The 7,528-nt window shown below is 36.3% G+C and overlaps 1 protein-coding gene across 4 annotated transcripts in view; it reads left to right on the top strand.

Annotated features, from left to right (window-relative positions):
* Positions 1-7,528, top strand: part of LOC108576145 (uncharacterized protein CG43427) — a 164,498-nt gene that overhangs the window by 36,136 nt on the left and 120,834 nt on the right. The gene's annotated exons all lie outside the window — the stretch shown is intronic.

The following is a 7,528-nucleotide window of genomic DNA, read 5'->3' as shown; positions in this document are numbered from 1 at the left end:
CTAAGATACAAATAATTTCTACTTTTCACTCCGTTGAAAAACCTGCGAAGTAATTTACAGCGAAATTTTCTCGTAGATTACAATTCTCACTATCTAAATTAATTTTAACACACGGGTAAACTGAACGATAAAAAATTCACCAGTCACTTTGATTAATTAAATATACTATGTTTAGGTGTGCAAATAAATTATGACAAGTGAATGCTAATTTTCATTTGCTTTTCATTTCAATTTGCATTTCCATCGTGCTCGATTTCGCCATTTGCCTGAAACATTGGGAAATCGCTGGGATTATTTTAAATTAATCGTTTCGACATGTGTTAATATTACACAATGACTACATTAAAAGGAAAACTTGATTACCAACATAAAAATCTAATGTTCCATTCATCGATAAAATTCGTTTCATTCTAAAGAATCTGATCTCGTAACTGTTCTCGGCAACAGGATACTTCATTTTCCTATCCGTCGACCAGCTCTATTTTTAAAAGGAACAACGGTATCCTTCATCAACACAAACAAGTCCAGTTCGCTTTGGACGGTGTTCCGTCATAAATCCTGTCGCGGGCACCGAACGGATACGGTTCCGTTTCCATTGTACGAACTTGGTTCCGTGTCGATGAGCTTTCACCAGGTACACACGCGGCAAAACCCTAAATCCGGCGACGTCTGTTTCCTCGTGAACACATGCGCTCGCGATGCGTGCAGGTGCACGACGTGCACACTCGACCTCGAGTATAGTGTTTCCGTTCATGGATATCCCGAGGTGCGTATGATGTTACCTGCAGGTTCTCTATTTTCTTGGCTTACTCGAAACTCGGCTCGCTCTCTTCGAGGATCATGAAACGGAACCCCTCCAGGTTTCCTCTTCTCCGCTCGCTGGATTTCCGTCTCCGCGATGCTCTACGGTGACTCGCGTACTATAGTTGTGGAAACGGTTACCGGGAAAACGGTGGCTGAGAAATTTGACGGAGGAAGTAACCTGCAATTCTCACGGTTGGCTCGTCGATGAGTTTTTTGGGGTAGATTTTTGGTTCACAAGTGCAATTGTTATTTGATCATTTTTTTTTTTTATAACGACTTAGGCTCGTGCTAGAGATTCTGGTGAACATGTGATAAAAACAGTGGTATCGGTAGTGAATTTTAATTCTAATTTTCGATTTAATAAAACTGAAGATTAGCAAATTAAATGAATCTGTAATACGTTAGTTCTTCCTTCGTAATGTTGTACTAAAAGAGTAAATAGCTGACGCTCAGGTACATAGTCAGGAAAATAAATCAAGTCAAGGGGTTAAGAGTACCTTTTAATTCTAATTTAAATAAAAATTTGGATATTGGAGGATTAGTCGTTTTTATTAAGACGAGTTGATTGCAATTTTTCATTTTGATGGAAGAAGCACGAATTAATAATTATTATGAAGAAATTTGAAACTTATACAATATGGATAATTGTAGGACAATGATAGAGGGTGAATTTATTGATCTCTAAATTAATTTTTCGTATGCTTTATTTCAAGGAATTTTCGAGAGATAATTCAGAGTAACGTGGTAGAACTAGTTTTAAACGAGAGTCACCGAAGGTTTGAATAAATTGGTCCGATAAATTTCGCAAGATCCAAGAACGCAATCACAGCAGAGTGTCCAGAATTATAAATGATCCACCCTTATTAGTATAGGAATGCATTATGAAATTCTAACTATGCGTCTCATTTTCTTTTTACATGTAAAAATAGTTTCAGGCGGACCACGTGTTGTTCCCCCAAAATAATCGTCACTTTCACGACCGTCCTCGCGTCGTATCGTTAAATTTGACCCAGTTTGACATGACGAACAACCATACGTGTCAAATAGTCAAACAAAAATATTTCTTCTTCTTCTTCGCGCGGTAACGCGAAAAGAAAAAAGAAAAAAACAACATTTTCTGCACAATTAACATTCAGACGAATGTTATTTTCGTATGAATATGTACAACACATACTTGACTCGTGTTTTATGGTCACGTGTACATGTATCGTGCTTCTAATCATCGTATAATGATCTGCATAATCGCCCGTTACTTTTAATTCTATGAATATGCAAACTGTGTATCATAGTGACAGGCGAAACACGTGGGATCTTATTTTTCTCGCGATTCAGAAAACAGGTGTGTCGTTATTTCGATTCAAAATTCACATGTGAAATGCGTTAAAAAATTTGGCAATAAAGATTCTAATAAAATCATCGAAATAAAGCACTGAAACTAATGATTCATACTTTCATGTTGCAAGAAGTAATATAAAACAAAAGGGTTAAATGCAGTTCCTGAAATTTCCAGAATTTTAATATAAAATATCAGTCAGAATGAAATTACCATAATTTTAATATTCACTTTAAAATCGATCGCAGAAGAGAACTTCTTCCGGTACTTTCGTACACAATTTATCGACTTTCTCGTCAAATTTAGGACAGTTCGATTGCAACGAAAGGAGCGCACCGACAAATTCAATCGCCCCTTCTATTTTCGAATAGTCACGTTTAGTCAGCTTCAACTACCGAGACTTCTGCGGAAGAAAATAATGTCGCAGAGCGATGCTCTTGTTCGATCACAGAGTCAGCAGCACGACCGGCACGTAATTAAGCCGAAGATAATTCTTTCGTACGAAAAGGAAAGAGAGACCAGTTCACCGTTATTGTCTCTGGACTCTTCAATTTCCGTTCTTCCTGCTTCAGCCTCTCTTTTGTCGCCGTCGTCTCTTGTGAGAAGTCAGCAACCGTGAGACGTCGACGACAGAAAGAAAGGAGCACTTTGTTACGAGGAAACGCCTCGTGGAACGCACTCGAGACATTCTTGTTCCGTTGAAACGCGATCCACTTCCTCTGAACCCAAATCTAAAATACGACGCGGAATACTTGACTCGGCTGGTGAACGTTAAATTTAATACGCGGCTGAAAAACCGATACGAAACTTCTCCGATCGATCCCATCGTGGAAGTAGAAGAAAATCTGCGACAATTTTTCGCGAAACTCAGAAATCGTCCGAATAAAACTTCGAAAAAATCAAACATATATTCAACTGTAACTATATCGTTATCGTAAACTATAGCACTCAAGCTTAGCAGCTCCACTGATACTATCATCAAAATATGAAGAAAATTCCCGCTACGTCTCAAATTGTCCAAAGTTTTTCATCAGAGCGACGAGATTCCACGAAAAAAAATTCTCCGTCTAATTAGTCTCAATTGCTCGTCTATCCTTAAAAACAATCAGAGCAGTGCAATTATTAATCGCGTAATTTTCTCTCGCGGTGAGTAAAACAAAATGTTCATTCATGAGACGATCGTCGAAACGGAGTGGATTTTTCGAAACGGGATAGCGAAATGGACGCGTCAGATGGTGTCTGAAGTTGAGAAGGGAAGGGTTGGAAAACGGGGCGTTTATTAGGCACGGAGGATTTCTCGTTCGGGCGGGTATAAAGCTCACCAGGAGGCGGCATTCCGCCGATCGTGGCTGTGTGCCTACAATTATCGCGGTTTTCGCGCGGCTCTTCTCTTTGCATTGCTACGTTCCCACGTGCCTCCGCGAATACCTCCACATGCTATACACGACTAATGCCCGGCCTTTCTGGCCTCCGGCTGACTTTTCCTCGGACTAATGGTCGCCTACCTTGGCTCCTCGGGACGATATTTCGGTGGTACGAAACTAATAAGTGACCGAACGGAAATAGACGCGGCGTGTAGGGTCTCTGGATGTTGGAGAGAGAGGGGAGGTGGAAGAGGAGAGAGCCAGTTTCTGGCAACCGAGAAGCTGAATATTAAACCCTTCGCAGTCGAACTACGGTTGTGATGCGGTTACAATTAGCGGCGGTCTACTTGAACCGCGCATTTGTTGTGCCAAACTTGTGCCTGGCTGTTTTGATTCGACGTGTCGGGTTAGGTGGCTGCGGGCAGATGTATTGTTTTGATCTCGCGTTTTATGAGACTCGGGCTAAGCGTGAAATACTTTACTGTTTAGCCGAAGGAGACTCTTGGGAAGTTGAAAAAGGACGAGATGCTATTGTCGTAATTATGACGTAGGGTTATGTATCATTTGCTTTAACACCAATTCTACGTAACTGGTCCACGGCGCCGAAAAGAATTTTTTATTCTAATAGAACACATTGCAATATGCATAAATAATATGTCAATAGTTAGAAACAAAACTATTTAAATATGCTGTGTGATGCATTAGGTGAAAATTTTACAAATACTACCATTTATTCAAATTAAATGCTTTTACTAATTTTGAGACCGCCGCGCCGGTCACCGATCACCCCCACGGCATTCAAAATACTTGTGAAATGTTAATTTTTTTCTGTCAAGGGGTTCACCCTTTGAACACCACACATTTCCAGCACACATTTGCAGGAAAATTTTTGAAGAGGAAAAAATGTGAATAAATATACCATATCACATTTTACAGTAAATTCTCTACAAGAGTCAGTAAGTTTGGATTCTACAAGTGACAGTATAGATGGTCCTACGCCTAGGTCTGCGTCATTGCTGCGCCCATGTTATCTCGCTCGCAGTCAGTCAAGCGGGTAACGCTACACCAGTCGGTTTCCTTTACGAGATTACACGGATCCACAAATCATAATAAAAAAATATAATTTCTTTAATTTTCATCTGGAATTTTTTTTAACATGTTGGTCAGATTTTTCAGATGAAAATGATATCAAACACGATATAATTTGAACAACATTTACTTATTAACACGTTCACTGTCGCGCCAGATTTACAGGTTGCTGTCAGGCGGCCACAAGAAAATACATTTTAAGCATAGGATTATAGTATTATGCTTTATAATTTTTTTTTTTCAATTGAAAATAATGTCTAGCTAGCTATGACGTTCAAAATTTTTAGTTGACAACATTTATTTTATTTTAATTATTCTAAACATTTGAGGCACTCCAGTCACTGATGACCACCATGGCCATATCGAGGAAACAATCTAACGTTAAAACTTATTGAGTGATTAATTTAATTTCATAATATATCGCTTTAGCGAGCCACCGTTTGGTTGCCAATTGTTTAGCACATATAGTCGGCCTACCTCCACGTAAAAAAAAAAAAAGGTAGGGTCGATTCGACAAGTGTCAGTAAAATGTAGGGTCGATAGCAGCAGAAAAGCTGCTAAACAATTAGAATTAAATGTAACGATAGAAATTATTGCAATAATGCGTAATGCAATTGAAAAATTGAAAGAATCAAAAGAAAAAACGCGAATTCGTATCTTTTTCGATTCTAGAATATAAGAAAATTTGAATAAAATACGCGACGAGAATTGGGGAGAAGCATAAGTTAAACGCGTAAAAATATTCAATAATAAACGAACTAGGGATGAAGCTATTATTTCAATACGCGATGCACTGACTCTAGTATTTACTAAAATTCAAAAATTCTCGTATAAATTCCGAAAATAGATTATTAATTACGGTAAACTACTGAGACGGTTTAATTTAGGGTGGGCATAGTGCACTCGTTCCAAATCATCTCACAATATACAATAATAAATCAACTAACTACTTAACATGCAATTCATGCAAATTCCTTGGATGGTAAATTATTAGTAAACAAAATAGCAAGTCATAAAATAAATTCAATATCAGAGAAAATATATGAAAAATTTAAAATTAATTTCAATTGCTGGAAGAAAAGTACATATTGATTGTTATGCCCTAACGAAAAAGCAACCACTCAAAGTCATTTCAATATCCTATTCGACAAGTCTGAAGAACAACGATGACTAAAATTCAAATGTTTATTTCCCTAAACCTTCAAAATAATTTCGAAATATTTTATTCGAAACGGAGTATTCCAAGTCAGTATCGATAATTGAAGAAATTATTTGATTGTATTTAAAAGAACCGAAAGGAGAATATTTAAAGTCTGATATTAAATGTCTAGCAAGTACCAGTAATTGGTAAAATGATTTATATTTGTTTTAAAAGGAAAATTTCTAATAGGTATTAGTTAAAATGAATTGTTATTCAGTCTATTGTATTGAAATTCTAATTGATTCTAATGTATACAAGTGTTACAAGAAGGCTGAGTGTGTACAGGGTGGACACTGACTCTAGTATTTACTAAAATTCAAAAATTCTCGTATAAATTCCGAAAATAGATTATTAATTACGGTAAACTACTGAGACGGTTTAATTAAGGGTGGGCATGGTGCTGCTTTAGTTTGAAATGATTTATAAACACATAATTAACAGAGGAAAAACCGTGAAACGGCAAAACGTCTACATTCTAATTGTTATAACATGTAAACAGAACTTTAAATTTAGTGTAAACAGAAAAAATATATAATACAATTTATTTCACGGTATTGCAACAAATAAACGTTGAATCAATATTTAATTCGTATAAAAACAATTATTTAACGTAATAATTTTACCTTCACTATGGCTATTTTTAATCTACGACCACAGGTCAACCTGATTTCTAATCCTTACGAACTTTAAATTCAGTCTAAACTGAGAAAATATATAATACAATTTATTTCACGGTATTGCAACAAACAAACGTTGAATAGATTCTTAATTCGTATAGAAACATTTATTTAAAATAATAATTTCACCTTCACTATGGCTATTTTAAATTTACGACCAAGGGTCAACCTGATTTTTAATCCTCCGAACTTGATTTCACAACGAGAAAGTAATAAGATCGTTGAAACGTACTTATTTGTCAAAGAAACTTGCAAAAATGTATAAATAATAATATGTAATGTTTTAACAAATTTTTGGAAGTATAAATTAATAATAAAATTGTGAAAATTAATAAATTATACGTTATTATAACATTAATAGAATTATGACTAAACCGAAGTTCGAAGTCGAGTATTTAAAGTCTGATATTACGTGCCTAGCGAGTGCCGGTAATTGTTAAAATTTGTTTAATAATTAGTAATAGAAATTCTAATTGATTCTAATGTATACAAGTGTTACAAGAAGGCTGAGTGTGTACAGGGTGGACATAGACTAGCTAGTAGCCCCCGACCACTCTATTCACATCTCAGAACCTTCAGGTCAAAATACGCCGCGAAGTGTCTAGGGCCCAGTATAAAGGGTAAATGATTTCGCGGGACATCGGCGGGTCCTTATATACCTGCGGTACCCTCTCCCCAAAGTCATTAGCAAAATCGTCGGTTAGGTCAGGCGGGAAATTTTCGCGGGAGATTTTCGCGGGAGATTTCCGATATCGTAACACGGTATAATTTATCAATTTTCACAATTTTATTAAAAATTTATACTTCCGACAATTTGTTATAACATTGCATATAACAATTTATACGTTTTTACAATATTCTTCAATGGAAACATAGGTTTTAGCGTTCTCGTTACTTACTCGTGGTTAAATTAATTTCGTAGGGATTAAAAATCAGGTTGACCTGTGGTCGTAGATTAAAAATAACCATAGTACAGCTAAATTTATCGTGTTAAATAATTCTTCTTACACGAATGAAAAATGTATTCAACGTTTGCTTGTTACAATACCATGAAATAAAT

This window comes from Habropoda laboriosa, unplaced genomic scaffold (assembly GCF_001263275.1).
Source record: "Habropoda laboriosa isolate 0110345459 unplaced genomic scaffold, ASM126327v1 scaffold333, whole genome shotgun sequence".
Taxonomy (NCBI): Eukaryota; Metazoa; Arthropoda; class Insecta; order Hymenoptera; family Apidae; genus Habropoda; species Habropoda laboriosa.
Note: the sequence above shows the minus strand (reverse complement) of the source record. Positions and strands in the feature narration are given on the sequence as shown.